At 33.0% G+C, this 18,646-nt stretch overlaps 1 long non-coding RNA gene across 1 annotated transcript in view; it reads right to left on the reverse strand.

Moving 5' to 3' along the window:
- Positions 1–3,656: 3,656 nt before the first annotated feature.
- The window catches only part of LOC127174925 (uncharacterized), a 77,149-nt gene continuing 62,159 nt past the window's right edge, over positions 3,657–18,646 (reverse strand). Inside the window, exon 3 of the long non-coding RNA XR_007828925.1 lies at positions 3,657–3,810. This is a non-coding gene — a long non-coding RNA (uncharacterized LOC127174925). The remainder of the gene's footprint in view (positions 3,811–18,646) is intronic.

Genomic DNA, 18,646 nt, shown 5'->3' on the forward strand with positions numbered 1-18,646 from the left:
AAATGACTAATAAAATAAAATAAAATAAAAATACATATTTTATTTCATGGGCTGACAAAGACTAGCTAAAACATACTAGAGTGTATTAAAATGAGTAAAACTAGAAAAGAAAAGAAAAGAAAAGAAAAGAAAAGAAAAAAAAAGAATTAAATAAAATGCATATTTTATTTTATAGACTAAGACTAATTTAATTTAATTTAATTTAATTAAAAAAATTAAATTTTATTTCATAGACTTGGATTATTAAATTTAAAGTACTAAAAAAATACTATGCAGATATAATGACAAATTACTTAAATGTTCAAAGATTTCAAAGAATCAAAAGCATTTTATTTATTACTATCACTTTTGAAGTGCTTGGTAAATAAAAGTATTATTCTCTTAAAAAATACAATAAAAAAGCTTTAGCGGCCACAACATTTTTCAACAGTAATATACTGTATATACAACTTTTTCTAGAATTTAAAAAAAAAATCAAAATTATTCCAAGTACCCCCTGGCATACACGACCCCTAGTTGGGAATCACTGGTGTAATGACAGCTCGGATCAGCGAGAACAGAGTTTTGGAGCTCATGACATAACTTTGTTCTTCACCCTGTCAGACCAGAAACCAATGATTACAACCTCAATCACATTCAGCTGCACAAGAGACTTTCCAGAGTTTCTTCTGCTGTTTCTTTCTGACTTTTGACTTCACTGTCAGTGAGAACTGTTTTTTTTTTTTAGTGTTTCTTTACCAAATGCATCACCCGCAGTCATCTCGCACAGGAATCGAAGCTTGCAAAACAAACACAGTTTTTCACTGACCTGCAAAACTGCCCACGCAGATTGAGTCTAATTCTGGGAAACAAAGTTTATTCACTAGGTTGTGTATGTACCACCGACTCTCGGGTCAGGACAAAGGAGATTGGATTGCACATTGTTGACAATCATTTTTCTCGTTGCCCCTCAAAGATTCTATTTTGAAATTGATGAGATTATATTTCATATAGAGATTGAGGCGGTAACCTTGACTCTGTGTTTAGAGTAGTTCTGGAATAGCTGTATTTTATCTGATTAGTTTTCTCAGAGGCACACAGACTATGTAAAAAGGAAATATGGAGCTACGGGCACTTGAATGTAATACTTCAGGGATTACAGTAACAGGATTTTTCCTTCCACTTCTAGAAAAAAAAAAAAAAAAACCCTGCTGTGAGACAAAACAAATACAATTGCATGTGCAAATACTGTGAAAGGCTTTGGCAAACAGAGATATACTGTATTTGAACTAAAATAACAAAAAAAAATTTAAAAAAAGAAAGAAAGAAAGAAAGAAAGAAAGAAAAAGAAAGAAAGAAAGAAAAAGACAGATAATCTCTTTTTCTTTTATGGAACATTGAAGCTCGACCATTTGTCTAATTTCTGTACAATCTATATATATATAAATTGCAGTTGTATTATGCTTATATTAGAATATGTACAACTATTTTCTATGGAAGCCTGTTTCCACCACTGAAAAGAAAAAGAAAAAAAAAGAAAGAAAGAAAAAGGTAATTGCGACTTTTTATCTCACAATTTTGACTTTTTTTCTCTGAATTGTGAGATATAACCACGCAATTCTAAGAAATAAAATCACAATTCTAAGAAATAAAGTCGCAATTCTGATATTTTTCTTGTAATTCAGACTTTTTTTCTAAGAATTGTGAGAAATAGTCGCAATTATGAGTTTATACCTCGCAATTCTTACTTTTTTCCTGATATTTTTCTTGCAATTCTGACTTTTTTTTTCTTAGAATTGTGAGAAATAGTCGCAATTGCGAGTTTCTACCTCGCAATTCTTACTTTTTCTCACAATTGCGAGTTAATATTTCACAATTCTGACTTTTTTCCTCACAATTCTGACTTTTTTTTTCTCACAATTGTGAGATATAAAGTTGCAATTGTAAGAAATAAAGTCGCAATTCTGAGAAATAAAGTCTCAATTTTGACTTTTTTTCTCAGAATTGTGAGATATAAACACACAATTCTAAGAAATAAAGTCAAAATTCTGAGAAATAAAGTTGCAATTCTGATATTTTTTCTCACAATTCTGACTTTTTTTCTCACAATTCTGATTTTATAACTCGCAACTGTGAGTTTACATCACAGTTCTGAGAAAAAAAGTCAGAACTGTGAGATGTGAAAGAAAGAAACATGCAGTTCTAATTGTGAGAAATAGTCGCAATTGCGAGTTCATAACTCACAATTCTTACTTTTTCCTCACAACTGCAAGTTAATATTTCACAATTATGACTTTTTCTAAGAAATTCTAAGTAAGATTTCTAAGATTTCTAAGAAAAAAAAGTCACAATTCCGAGGAATAAAGTCACGATTATGACTTTTTTCCTCACAATTGTGATTTTATATCTCACAATTCTGACTTTTTTCTCGCCATTCTGACATTTTTCTGACAGTTGTGTGATATAAATTTGCAATTGCATGTTATAAAGTCAGAGCTATGAGTTTATATCTCGCAATTTTTATTACTTCTCAGAATTGCAACTTTATTTCTCACAATTGCGAGTTTATGTCTCACAATTCTGATTTTATAACTCACAACCGTGAGTTTATATCACAGTTCTGAGATTTTTTTTGCTTGTTTGTTTGTTTTTTTAATTCGGTGGCGGAAACGGGCTTCCATAATTTTCACCTAAAAAAAAAAATCCAGAAAAAAAAGTTTAAAAATATGAAATCTATAAAATATGCCACATTTAATGTCACATTCACAACTAAAAGTTACTACATTTGAAATTTTAAATTATGCAAAATATGGTACATGATTGTAATTCGTATGCATTTTACATAGAATGTGGTTCTACAAAACATACATTTACTTACATTTTTTACAGGCACTAAAACATACAATACTGACGTATTTTCAGCATCTAAAAGATATGTAAATATTTTACGTTTTTTAGCTAAAAATATATTTTAAACTTTGAAATACATCTAAATTGGTATGCTTTATCATCAATAAAAACATACAAAATGTACGTTTGTGCTTGTAAGCGTTACATATTAATACCTACGTATAAACAATGAGACCAGGCTGAAATATGCCACAAAAATTTAATTTAGTTATTTCATCTGAAATTCCAATTTACAAAATTCAAACCTTCAACTTAATTACATTTTCGACATTTTAAATAAACAATTTTTTGGAGTTTTACAAGAAAATACTATTTTAATTCTTTCTACTCTAAAAAATTTCACATTTACTTCAATATGTTCATCCAAAACGGTTATGAATTTCACTGTCAGTGTTTAGTTTTCACCAAGAAATAATAAGAAATAATATATTTTACAATTACAAAGAAACAGCGAGGAACACATTAAATTAAAAGTGAAATTTCAAAGTAGGAAAACTGAAATAGTGTTTTCTTGTAAAACATATTCTTTGTTTTATTTACCATTTTAAAAAATCTTTTTTTTTCTTTTACAGTGTAGCTACATGAAAAAGTAAAAACTACCTAAAATAAAAGGACAGCTTGATACAAATTTTACTAAGAGCCCTTAGGAAAAACAACTAACACCTTCATTAGCTTGAAGACTGCAACACCCATGTTTAAAAATACTGCTAAAAACTAGGACATGACATAATAACGCTGATCAGAAAAATCCTTAAACTAACCTTATAAATCTTGAACAGGCCCTGCTGCAGCTCATCTTTTAAAGTCAGTGAGTCTGTCAGTGATTCAGCCTGTCAGTGGTCACAGCGGTGCTGCTCAGTGAAGGTAAGCTCAGGGCTAAAGCGGACCCCAGGGAACTGCCCAACACACAAGGAACAACTCCTGTCAATCAAAGCCCAAAGAAACATGAGACCGAGACAGTGAAGAGTACAGAAACTTCAGTGCAGAGGTCACTTTCAAATGAGTGCTATGAAACTTCATGCACATAGACATACAAGCAGTCAGAGAAGGACAGCTTTATACTGGACTAAAAAAAAAAAAAAGTATACTGTTTTCCAGAACGGCCCAAGATCTGCATCGACTGAGGACTCTGTGTTTCTGAGAGACTTCCTACTAGTCACACAGTCACAGTCCACACTGCCTGTCTAATGCACATCACACTAGACTGCAACATACTGGGTAATTTTACTTTTAAATGGGCAGTAACTTTGATCGCAAACTTTACACACATCAGTTCACATATCCTGTTTTTATTCCTACACTCTCAGAAAAAAAGGTACAAAACTATCACTGGGCTTTTCAAAAGGTACACCTTTGCACCTTATTTCCTCCTGAAGGGTGCATATATGTGCATATTAGTACCCTAATCAGCACCTAAATGGTACATATATTTGTAGCTTTTGAAAAGGTATCACCCCAGTGACAGCTTTGTACCTTTTTTCTGCGACTAAATGAGTTTGATCATCCATATATAATCCATTTTAGGTTTATCCACCTAAATTAATGTTTTAAATTACTAATTACAGATAATCTGCAATATTGACCAGATGTCTTTATTAGGAAAACAAGCAAGCATATAAATACACCTTAAGTTAAGCCCAAACAAATTTGTTTTAAACAAATTTCACTGCATATAATTTTTTAAAATGGTAAAATAAATACTTAGATATTGAAATAAACACTTAAATACTTAAAACACTGGTGTATTCCAGATAAATAGCTTTTAATATATTATGCACCTACATTTTTTTTCAGAAAGCTACAGATAATCTTGTCTTAATAGTGTTGTACAGTTGTAATTAAGTTCTACATGGCCATTTTCTACTTTATTAATTAAACTACTGATGTAAACTCAGTGGTAACAATTAGAAGAGTTCAATTTAATTATTTGATTATTTAAGAAAAAAATTGTTGCATCAAAACTGACAGCAGAATTTGAAAAAAACATTCTGTTGCATTATTCTATAAGCTTTCTTTAAAAATAGGAAAAAGCAAGAATAAATAAAGAGTTATTGATTTTGTCAAGAGAAAGAAGACACATCCTTCACCTTGTGTGATCAGAACTGTCTCATGTTCACACTGTCATCTATAATTGAAGGTCTAATGATGTGAACAGACACATGCTGCTCACCTTAAGTCATCATGAATCAAAGCTTATGAGAAAAGACATGCATGACACAGTCAGAAGAAGTGTTGTCACGATACCAAAGTTTTGACTTTGAATACGATTCCGGACTAAAATATCACCATACTATGAAAAAACAGAACAACAGGAAAAGTAAATGAATAACAGATTATCCAAATGGAGATCATAGTTATTTTATCTATTAAAACAAAGCATTTCATCACCCCTTAAAATAAATAAATAAATAAATAAATAAAATAATAATAATAAAATCACATGCCAGTGCCACTACACAGGATTATGGTGAACAACTACCGAGCCTGCAGGTATGTAGAGATCTTTGCTATATTGGTAAGTTATCTTAAAGGATAAAGCCAAATCTTATTTCATGATATATTAATTTCAATTCACAACAACAATTTATATCATGACAGTCATTTTTTGTTATTTTATCTTTGTTATTAATAATAAGACACAAATTAAATAAAGAGGGCCCTATGAAATCTGTTTTATTTTGTTCCTAAATTCCATTTGAATTTTTCTACACTATTTTAATGGTTACATTAAAAAATATATATATTTATCAAAAAGCATGTCTAATTAATTGAAATCATGAAACTTGCAGAATTTAAAAGCAATTTATTAAAACTTAACAAAAATGACCTGTTTTTAAGGCCCTTTGAAATACGTTTTATTATTTTTCTCAAATTCAGTTTTGTTTGTGAATCTCTGTTTTCCATTCATTTTCTGGATTCTATTTTAATCGTTTCATTACATTTTTATCAAAAGCATGTCTAATCAATTTATAAAGAATAATTCAATTTGATAAAGAATTAATTTATTATAGGCTTTTTTTTTTTCCAGAAATACGGTGTTGTGTATTTACAATTTTCTGGTAAATAAATTCTGATAAATATTCCTTAATCATTGTTTTAAGAATATATATATATTTTTTATTAGTAGTAGTACTATCTTTACATTAAGTAATATATTAATATATTTCTGACTGTCAAGTTAAACCGAACTTTTATTTTGACGGGTTGCTGTGAAGACCTTTAGGGCCTTCATTATATGACGATAGTTTTCGGCAAAAGAAACGGTAAAATGGTCATGAAGTGACTCTCAGAGCAGTTCTAGATATTATTTTCATGTGTTCATGTACTCATATATTGAGGCGGCAGAGGCCGAAAACACAGCGAGCATCACACATATGTGTGTAGTAAACAAAACTGCGCATCTGCGCCATTCACTAACACAGACACACACAAACATGGCTCTTATTAATATGCATTCTTAAAGTACCGTACTAGTAAAATGCGGAATCATACCGTTTTTAAAAGCAGGGTAACGTGACACTTTTAAAGGGGTCATCGGATGCTAAGTTCACTTTTACATGTTGTTTGAAAATTAATGTGTGTTTGGCAGTGTATGTACAAATCTACCCTATAATGATAAAAATCCATGCAGTGGTTTTTAATTAATCTGTAAAAATAATATTCCCTTTTTCAAATCGAGCCATTCTCAGATGCCTGTCGTTGTGGTGTCACACCCACAGAGGCCGCTCCCACGATAGTTGATTGACATTAGGGTCTTACCTCAGATCAGTTGTAACAGTCCCACCTTTATTGTTTTGATGCCGGAGCAGGGATGTAAATTAGACAAGAATATCTCCGACTGAGCGACTGAGGTGTTGTGTTGCTGGATGTAATAATGAACATAGTGGTCGTCATTTACTCCCGACATCTGAGCTGCTAAAGATGCAGTGGATTACGTTTGTTTGTGAAGGCAATGCACCTCCCCATCTACATATATCTATGCTTGTGCGAATCATTCATGATCCAACTTCACTTACAGCAGAAGTGAGTATGAGGGTTTTTTTTTTATTAATCTTTGCGATCGCCTTTCCTAATAACATGCTAGTTAGCAAGTTTAGCGGCTAAACGCAGCTAAAGTAAACACTCTACAGAGAGAAGAGAGGGGCGGGGAGAGCAGAGCTCATTTGCATTTAAAGCAGCCTCAACCAGAATGAGATGATTTTTACAGAGCTAATTTTGACAAGGTAAAAAGGGTGTTGTTTTACACTACCATTGAGAATTTTTAACCAAAGTATATTATAGACTTTTTATTAAGACCCTAAAGAATCATATCAACTTCTGGAAAATGGGCATCCGATGACCCCTTTAAGTATCGGTATATCGTGAAACACTAGTCAGAAGTAGAGTTCTGGATATCCGTATGTAGACCCAGCTTGAGCCTGCAGCACACAAAATGACACATGCAAGTCCAAAAACCTATGTAATAGGTTACAAAATCAAGTTACCTTCAAGTTTTAGTTCATTATTGTAAAAGCATTGAGAATAACGAGAGGCCTTGTAAATGTCCCAGCTCTGCTAAACAAAACCGCAACAATACAGAGAAAAATAAAGGAAAAATAAATAAATTGTGAATGTCGGTTTAATAGAATCTTGTGTGAACGTTAAAAAAAAAGTTTTAAAAAGCATTTGAAGGTTAAGGAAAATTACAGAATATCCATTAAAGAAATTTTAAAGTCTGAAGAGCTTAAAAATATATTAGATACTCTAGGTAGAAAGTTTGGTGGATGTAGACTGAAAATACCAAAAGGAACAGATATTTTTAACATCAATCTATGATTTGATCACCTTTTGATCACATATTCAATAGTATTATTAATTAATGGCACTGCCACTGACACTATCGAATGAGAACAGAACTTGATAATTGTCTTCCATTGTCTTCCTGTTTTATAGCCAAATCAAATTAATTTCAAAACTGATGTACTCTGCAACACTGACACTGTTAAACAACTGAATCAACCCTGAACTGAACACGCTATTGTCTTTGGTAGAGCTGCCTACAGCTCAATTACTCTTCATAATTTGATAAATTTTACAGTTATTTATCTGAACTGAATCAATACTGAACTGATCTGAGCTGAAAAACAACACTATTATCTTCTGTAGAGCAGCTTGAACGGAGTTTGCTCCCTAAGTTATGAACTTTGCAACATTCATACTGAACTAAATTGAGCTTATTAATAACAATGTTGTCTTTTTAGAGCTGCTTTACAACTGAAATTGTATGTTTCATAACTTAATAGAACATAATAGAAACAATCTATATAGTATAAAGCACCATATAAATAAATGTCATATGTGATCCTGGACCACAAAACCAGCCATAAGGGTCAGTTTTTAGAAACTGAGATTTTAATTAATATAGTATAGTATAGTATCATATAGTTTGTTAAGATAGGACAATATTTGGCTGAGATACAACTGTTTGAATATCTGGGATCTGAGGGTGCAAAAAAATCTAAATATTGAGAAAATCACCTTTAAAGTTGTCCAAATGAAGTTCTTAGCAATGCATATTACTAATCAAAAATTACGTTTTGATATGGTTACAGTAGGAAATTTACAAAATATCTTCATGGAACATGATCTTTACCTAATATGCTAATGATTTTGGCATAAAAGACAAATTGATCATTTTGACCAATACAATGTGTTGTTGGCTATTGCTACAAATATACCTATGCATATTTAAGACTGGTTTAGTTGTCCAGGGTCACATATATACAAATACTATATATTTCTTAAGAGATCCAGGACTTTATATTATTAAAATTTACAACAGTTAACTGGCATATTAAAAGTGACAATGTCAATATATATTGTTTCTGAGTTATAGGTTTTTTAATAACACATCTGTGTCATAATTATTCAACCCCTTCAACCTTGCTGTTTTAAGTCACTTATTTTTATAGTAGGGAATAAATTTGTCTGAAAACACAATAAGTTTTAAAAAAACTCTATTAAAAAACAGAATTAGCTTGAGCTGTCACACACACATACATTTAGCCCACGCATGTGTTGAAGCATGTGTTGAGTAGCAAATATGGTAAAGTCAACAGAGCTCTCACAAAAGCTATAGAGAAGAAATAATTTTAATATATTAGAAAGTCTAAGGCTACATGAAGATTTCCAAGACATTAAAAGTTCCTAGAGACACAACTGGCAGCCTTATTTCTTAGTTTGAAATTACTTGTACCAGAAGACCTTTGAGGGTGTTGAACAAAAAAAAGCACAATATTATAAAATGTTTGACTTTCAAGATGGCCCAATGAAAGAATGCGCAAAATTTCAATGTAATGCATAAAATGAACACTAGGCAAGTATGACCTTCATGTTAAAGGGGTCATCGGATGCTAAGTTCACTTTTACATGTTGTTTGAACTTTAATGTGCGTTGGCAGTGCATGTACAAATCTATCCTATAATGATAAAAATCCATGCAGTGGTTTTTAATTAATCTGTAAAAATAATATTCCCTTTTTCAGATTGAGCCATTCTCAAATGCCTGTCGTTGTGGCATCACACCGACAGAGGCCACTCCCACGACAGTTGACTGACATGAGCGTTTTACCTCAGATCAGTTGTCAGAGTCCATCCTCTTTGTTTCGATGCCAGAGCAGGGATGTAAGTTAGACAAGAATATCTTCGATTGAGCGATTGAGGTGTTATGTTGCTGGATGTAATAATAAACATAGTGGTCGTCATTTACTCCCGACATCTGAGCTGCTGAAGATGCAGAAGATTACGTTTGTTTGTGAAGGGAATGCGCCTCCCGATCTACATATATCCGTCTATGTTCACGAAAATCATTCATGATCAGCTTCACTTACAGCAGAAGTGAGTATAAGGTTTTTTTTATGAATCTTTGCGATTGCTTTTTTCTAATAATGTGCTAGTTAGCATGCTAAATGGCTAAACACGGCTAAACACGGCTAATGTAAACAGTCGCGTCTCTCCACAGAAGAAAGAGAAGAGAGGGGCGGGGCGAGCAGAGCTCATTTGCATTTAAAGCAGCCTCGACCAGAATGAGATGATTTTTAGTTCATTTTGTCAAGGTAAAAGTGTGTTGTTTTACACTACCATTGAGAAATTTTTAAACAAAGTATATTATAGACTTTTCATTAAAACCCTAAAGAATCATATCAACTTGTGGAAAATGGGCATCCGATGACCCCTTTAACGCATCTTGCCAAATACCACTCTTGACCAAGAACAACAAAAAGGCAGACTTGAACATGTTAAAATTCATTTGGACAGACCTGTGGAGTTCTGGAAGAATGTTTTATAGAGTGATGTGACCAAACTGGAAGTTTTTGCACCCATGGATCAGCAGTATGCCTGGTGCAAAAAAAGGCAAAGCTCATAAGCAGAAAATCACTATCTCCATCGTCAAATGTGGAGGTGGATCAGTCCTGTTGTGGGGTTTTACTGTAGCAGGAAGTGGAAAACATTACCGTGTGAAAGATATCATGGATTCTTTTAAGTATCAGGCCATTTTGGCAAAAATTGTGATGTATTTGGTGCAAAGACTGAAGCTGATGATCAACGGACTTTCCTGCAGGACATTCATCCCAAAGTAAACATCCAAATCCTCTAATGCTTGGTTCAGGGATCAGTCATATAATGTTTTTGAGTGGCCTGTTCAGTCTCCAGATTTAATTCTCACTCAAAATATTTGGTTGAATTTGAAAAAAAGCAGTGGCAAAGTGAAAACCAAAGATTATCAGTGATCTGAAAGCTTTTCAGGCGAGGATTGGGCAAAGATTTCAGGAGAGGTGACAGAAGCTTTTAAGCACTTCCAAGCAGCGTTTATTGGTGGTTTTAAAGAATAAACGATTCTGCACCAAATTTTACTTTTGGGGGTTGAATAAATTTGAACATGAACGTTGAGAGCCAGTTTGATTTATTTATTTATTTTTTTTCATTATTCAATTTACATTCTCAGAATTACTCAAATGTGTATTAAATAACTTTGCCTTTATAATTAATGCCTTTGTTGAATTGTTTTCAAAAAATTTAGTTCTCTGCAGCAAAATGTCTTGCAGGTCAAGAGGGTTGAATAAACTCAATTGCAACTTTATTATTTTTTTTTCTCTGAGGTATGGAGATTAAAAAAAAACTTACAGAGAATGTTTCAGAAATGACAGAAATTTTTGCTGTTATACGTGCTGTTATTTTTCCTATTGGAAGAAATCACGTGGAAATCACTGATACTTATACAGTAAGCAAATGTCGAAGTATCAGAGCAAACTTATTTACTGCACCACAGGGCAGATGCTTGCAGTTACAGTTCTAGCACATTAAACTAGGTTAGAGAGAGTTTTCCAACATCAAAATAATTACTCACATCATCCTTAAGTTCCACTGATACAAGGAGTATATTAGGTCCAGGCGAGGGCACCTTCATTATCTCCAGTCTGGCAGAAGAAATGGACAATTGAGTGTGAGCTTGACTTATTAAGGTCAATGAACAAGTGTGTGGGTGAACGGACTTGGCAGATGCCAGCAGGTAAAGACAACAGCACGAGCACTAGAGACTAATCAGTGCTTTAGCACATCCCTCTGGATCCACATACACACACATGCTTCCCCAAGCCTTTGAACCAGGACCGACCGTGGTGTCAGACAGAGTTTATTCCAGCTGAAATCACACGAACGGTCACTAACCATACAAATGCGCACCAGCAGCTGCCGCAGCGACCCTAACATTGAGGAATCCTTGAAAATAAGAGTGCATATGGAGGAAAAAAAAAACGTTAAATAGAAAAGTCGTCAGAGCGGTAAATACAAGGCCGCAGAGTGGATACATGAGCCCAGTGTGCTGGACCTCTACAGACTCTCTGCTGGTCTTGTTGTTTCTGCTCGACTTCATCTTGTGTCTATGCGAGGTGGGAAGAAAATGAGTCGGGCTTTAACAGAGTGAAGTGCACAGCGGGTGAGAGCGGAAAGCTTTGCCTTTACTGCATTTAAAAAATACCACTGAAAACCATATCCGGATTCAACCATAAAGTTGCCATGAAATTGCTGGACAAAAGCAGTTTTCTACCCCGTGTTGAAACAGGATACGAGTCAAACTCGAGCCAAGAGCAACACGTCTCCAATATGACTCAAAGACGTTTGTTAAACAACAAATATTTAAGTTTTAAAATCATTTTAAAACACCTAAATAGATCGTCAGAAACAGTGTTTTATAGTTTTATAGTGATTTTTAAAAATTTGAATTAGCCTTTATTTTAATTTTTTTTATTCTAGTTTTAGTAATTTTGTTGTGTTTTTGTCATTTTTATTAGTTTATCTATTTTTTTCTTAATTTTAATTTATTTTGTTTCAGATTTTGTAATTAAACTAATTTTAAACTAAACACTTTTTTTGTATTTTTATTTAATATTCTTAATTGTAGTACATTTTTTAATTTTAGTAAGTATTTATTAGTATTAGTAATTTTCTTTTATAATTTCCATTAGTTTATTTTAAAATAGTAAAAAATATGTATATTTTAATATTTCTATGTTAACTCTTATTTCTTTAATTTTTTATTTTTTTTTTTTTTATTTTAGTTTTCAGCCTAAATTTTATTTCAATTTTATTTTATTCAGTTTTAGTTTGTTGTAAGGCACCATTCCTAAGTTATCTATACTTATTTATTTCAGCTTTATTCCAGTCAGAAATTAATTACTAAAATTTGGCATTAAATAAATTATTATTCACTAATATAATATAATATAATATAATATAATATAATATAATATAATATAAAATATATTTGTCTTTATCATCAAACCTAATATTAGTAAAAGCATCCAAACAATAGTGAAAACTTTAAATTAGATGCTATAATTTATTGAGAGCTTTATTCACCAAGTCATGTTACATCTCTGTAGAGAAATGAGTTGAATATTCTTATAATGTCTTATTAATGATATTTTCTTCCAAAACATGATTCAGATTTTAATGATAATAAGTTAGTAGATGGTCAAAACACCTTAATTGACTTCTGCAGCTACTTCAGGGAAATATCTCCTTCATTTCTCTTACTGTCAGACTAAAATGGCAGATGTTAAGATGTTTGACAAATATGGCCATTAGAGCTGTGAATCTTAAGTGAGTTACGTCAGAATTTCCTGTAAATGTCCAGCTAACATTTTCAATGTGTTTAAATTGCTGTCAAATGCAAAATTGTTGTTCTTGGTCACAAATGGCATAATTATATTTTTCCTACCATTTTTCGAGAATAAAGCGTCTGTATTCCACAAGAAAGACAGGAAATCACTTTGTGATTTCAGAACGCAGTCTGGTGTCAACAGTGAGCAACAGCCTGCAGTCTGAAATAAAAAAAAAAAACTAAACACTCCAGCCGTGTAATGAGCAAGCAGATTGGGCTAACGGCTTATTCCTGTAAGAAAACAAACACATTAGAAGAACCCGCCTCTCCAATGGCCTAAAGCTAAGACGACATGATCAGAGAGAGAAAGACTTACCAGAGAGAGTTGGACAGAGACATATGAAGGACACCGGAGACTTATACTGTGAATTTCCCTTCACTGTTGCTTCTGTTCAGCAGTTACTTTTCATAACCAGCCTTTATAATGAGTTGTTTTGAAGGATTAGCTGGATGAGAAAATGTCTGCAGCATGTCTAGAGCCTACAAAAATCAATTACACTTTAACAAATGATTTTTAAAAACTGTAAATAAAGATTATTGGTGCATTGTTGTTTTAGAAGAAAATACTATTTTAGTTTATCTACTTTAAAGGCCACATATTATGCCCCTTTTTACAAGTCTCAGGTGTCCCCAGAATGTTTCTGTGACGTTTCAGCTCAAAATACCACACAGATCATTTATTATATAATTCTGAAAATGCCAGTTTTGACTGGTAACAAACACAGTTTTTGTGAATGTCTCTTTAAATGCAAATCAGCTGCTGCTCCCCACCCACTTTTCCAAAATAGGGCTGAGCATTTACAGCTCATAACTCAAATACTCTGCTAAAAAACATCTGTTTGGTTTTAATTATGTCTATCAGTTTATCAGTCTATATCAGTTTAAACTTCTGATATAGGGTTTTCTGAGCGCACACATCAGAAGCATGCAAACATTCTCTTTCATGTCTTATTGCGCTTAAACTGTCAAATACACCCAAGTTTTTGTTTAAAGCACACATGGATTACAAAAACAGTTGGTTATAACTGTGAAGGTAGACAGCTGGAAATGAAAACGCAAAAACACAATGGTAACGCAGTGGACCAGAGTATGTGAGCGGAGTGGAGCAGCAACAATTTCCCCTCCGCGCTTCAAGCATTCAATAATCACTCAGCTCCAGCTCCGCTTCGGGTTCACCATTTCCCACTCCCTGCTCAGCTGATCAGGAACTTCTGCTCTGCCTTCGCTCCGAGGAAATTTACAGCTAAAGTATTTCAGTATGTTTTGAAATATCACATAACATATATTCCAATAAAATAAAACAAAATAAAATACTATGGGAGAAGTTGTGTGGCTTATTGGACCACTAGTGTGCAAACAATTTTCCTACCACATTCCTATCAAGCTTATTACGTGGTTGTTAGTGTTAAAAAGTACTCTGCTTTTTTCAGTGCAAATTTTCTTTGTAAAGGGTGAGAATAATAGTTCATTTTTGTCAGTTATTTGATCTACGGATCGCTGCATTTCCTACAGATTTCTGCTCATTTGAAATTGGATACAGATGAAGCAGCACTGTAAGATTACATTTGATTGAATCCATTATTGAGATAGCAACTGCGTGTGTAAATAAGTGTTGTATCTGTTTAAATCATGCTTTTATGTGAAAATATTCAGTATCTAGAAGGAACAAAAATTCCTGGAAAACTATCCTCCTAAACCTCCCACTCATGTATATTGCTGTCATTATAATCTTTACATTCTTTCTGAGCTCATGATCCATCTATATCAAGCTAGCTGACTATGTTTAACATGTGAGTTCTTGCTAAATATGCAGTTATATTACGGGCCGTTGGCATGAATTGTACTCGTGATGGAGCGGTAGTGGAACACTCTTGGTGCGAGTGAAAACCACGCTCCTCGCTCCATTCAAAATCACACCGCTAATATTATAATAAGATCCCCTTTCCTACTTCGTGAGGGGGAGTGAAATCTAAGCGGGTCCTTTTTTCGCATGCTTGCAGAGAAAGGCCTACCAAAAAAGTTACTGGCTTGTCCTTTTTCCCGTTTTCTGGTTTGGTAGATGCACCGGGGATCCAACTATAGAGGGTATGCACTGACGTCACTTTCCCACCGGGACACGCCCCCTTAGCCGATCTGAGTGGCAAAAGAACCTTCAGCGTGAATGGATTTAATAGGGAAGATGCGAAAATGCAAGTAAAACAAACATAGGCCATGTCCACACTAATACGTTTTCGTTTGAAAACGCATCTTTTTCTCTCCATTTTGGCCTTCCGTCCACACTGAGATGGCCTTTTTGGTCAAGGAAGACAGAGCTTTTTTAAAATGCTCTCCAAATTGGATATATTCGAAAACGCCATTTTCACGTTGCAGTGTGGACTCTGAAAACGGAGGCTTTTGAAAACGATGACGCATGTTTAGTCATGTGACGCATATTGTACCAATAGACATCTATGTTTATACTGGTAATTGTGGCTGTTATGTGCTATTCACTTTCACACTGCTGCTAAATATATATTTGTACACTCTTCACATTACAGTCCTAAAAAGATGACAGAAAATGTACTTAGTTGCTGTCATGACTCCTGCAGCTAAACGTAAGGGGGCAGCTGCTTTTTAGATCAAACATGAGAGCACGCGACATGGATATTTCCGTAAATAAATTGATCCTGCCAAGAATTGCGTTAAAACTTATTATGTCTGTTCCGTCTGTATCATCTGAGTTTTAATGCATGTGTTGTATGGCGAATTTAACATTTTCTTACGTTTCAGTGTGGATGAGAAACATTTGGAAAACGTTAGTGTGGACGGAGAGCGTTTTAAAACGAAAACTCCATTTTCAAATGTGTCCGGATTAATGTAGACTAGCCATAATCAGTTTAAATGAAAGGTTGCTGAACCTGATATAATGTTCCTAACAACTTAACAAATATCCAGTGGTCAGTGGATATTGATGCAGCCAGGAATTGTGTTTTCTAACACTTATATGTGTCTGATTTTGACGCTGGGGAAAATAAATAAAGCAAATATGCCTGTGAACTGTAAATACAAAATAGGTTGGCGTAAACCCCTGTGATCACTTACATCAATATTATATATATCGTCATATTATTCAGCTGAAAAACGTATGTAGTTTTTGTCAGTGTTTAAAAACATCCAGTTATGCAGAATTTAAGATGGTAAATATTTAGTTGATGAGATATACTACAATACAATGTATAGGATATGATTTTACTGCCAATTCAACATATTGACATGAAATGATAACTGCAAATCTGTGTTTCACTGCCTGGAGACCATTTGCTTCTCTTTTCAGTAGCTTTCAGCAATCTATAAAAATATACCTCAGGTTTCTTGTCAAATCTCTTTGTACAAATCGTTCTGGTTTTAGAGGTGTTTTGTGTGTTCTGTCACAGCATTTGTGTTGAAACCAGTGCTGCCACTCAGTCTTTTTGCCACTCAGTGGGCGGAGCCACAGCCACTCCAGCTGACGGTGACGTCACATGCATACCCTCTAGCACTTAAACACGGAAAAAGTCCAATTTTCATTACATGTCATTATATGCAATTATTTGTAAAATTTACTAGTAATTTCTGACTGAAAACTCTACACCAAATTTTTTTTAGCATATGTAGAAATGTTATAATCTATTGACGTTAACAATTAGTCAATCAGCAATTTAAAGGTCTACTGAAGTGCTTTGAAACACGCAGTGTTATTCTACTGTATGTGTTGACGTAATTTAAACTGAAACAGGAAGACAGGGCAGAGCATATTAACCAGTCCCACCCCCTTTTTTAAATAGCCAATAGCGCTTCATTTATATCACAGCTTGATCCAGAGCCACTGAGCTCAGTAAAGCTGCATTACACTGTCTGAATCGTTCCCTATCCCCTATATTGTGCACTACATCCCATTAACCGTACAGAAAATACTAATTCTGTGTACAATTGACCGATTTCAATGTCTTTTTATAGTGTAGGGGGCTGGACGTGCATTTGATTGGACAGAAAGTTTAATGAGAAGCTGAAGTGCAAGATGATGTCAGCAAGAGTTAAAGTTTTGAATGCGTATGTCTTGTAAATTTTGTCATTGTTTTGAAACGCACTTGCTTACAGATCATCTTAAGGCTAACATATTCATACTAAAAGGCCAAAAAACTTTAATTTTGATTTCATGGGGACTTTAAATGATAAAGCAAAATGCATGTGCTGAATGCCAAATACCTTGAGCTACAATTTAAATGCTTAAAGCTTTCCAAAGGAAATAATTAATTAATGTTTACTCATATAAGCCTTCGAAATGACTTTGTCATAAAATTCAATTCTCAAAATGTCCTGCACAAGTGTCACATTATGCGAGTAAAACATGTTGCAAACCATTTACTTTTATGTTAATGCATTTACGTATCTTTTCAGGTAAACATAATTTGATTACTGAACACACTCACAAAGAAATTAAGCTTAACTAAGAACAACAGCAGGTTTCTTTTTAACAGTCAGATGTGATGTAATTACATCTGACTGTTAAAAAGAAACCTGTTGTTGTTCTTTTCATGCAAACAAAAATGCTTTTGGTACCCCTAAAAAAAAAAAAAAAAAAAAAAAAAAAAAAAAAAAAACATTTTTGTGAATGTACACTAATTAAAAGAAAAAGTTTTTATTATGACTTTTAAAATGTTTTGAATAGTCCCTTGTTCACAAAGACTGCATTTATTTGGAAAAAAATAAAAACAGTAATAGTGTGAGAAAATATTACAATATAAAACAACTTTTCATTTTAATATATTTTAAAATGTAATTTATTCCTGTGATGCAAAAGCTGAATTTTGCAATAGGTGCCCTGCAAGTGTATTAAGTCAGCATTTATTCATTAAAAAAAAAATGCTGAAATATTGTGAAATATTATTTCAACTTAAATTAACTAGTTTATATTTGAATATATTTTAAAATGTTATTTATTCCTGTGATGCAAAGCTGAATTTTGCAATAGGTGTCCTGCAAGCGTATTAAGTCAGCATTTATACATTCAAAAAATGCAGTAATATTGTGAAATATTATTTTAACTTAAATTAACTAGTTTATATTTAAATATATTTTAAAATATTATTTATTCCTGTGATGCATGTGATGAATTTTCAGTATCATTACTCTAGTCTTCAGTGGCTTCAGAAATCATTCTAATATGTCGATTTGCTGCATTTCTTCTTATTATAATATACTATTATATAAAAAACTATTATCCTACTTAATATTTTCAATGAAAACTAATAGTTTTCTGTGAATACAATTCATCTATTTTAAAACAGAAATCTTTTGTAACATAAAAATGTCATTTTAGATTCATTTAATGCATCCTTGCCCTTGCCAAATTTCTTTAGAAAAAAAAAAAAACATTCTTCCACCAAACATCTGACCTTCAGCATACTCGTGATACATGCATAAATCTAAAACAAATAACACTTATGTATATTGATTCACTGTACTATACAAATAATAAATGAAAGTGCTTAAGCAGTGTTGCTATAGTTACATTCTCAGATGAATGTGAATTCTGTTT

Source organism: Labeo rohita, chromosome 13, assembly GCF_022985175.1.
Source record: "Labeo rohita strain BAU-BD-2019 chromosome 13, IGBB_LRoh.1.0, whole genome shotgun sequence".
NCBI lineage: Eukaryota > Metazoa > Chordata > Actinopteri > Cypriniformes > Cyprinidae > Labeo > Labeo rohita.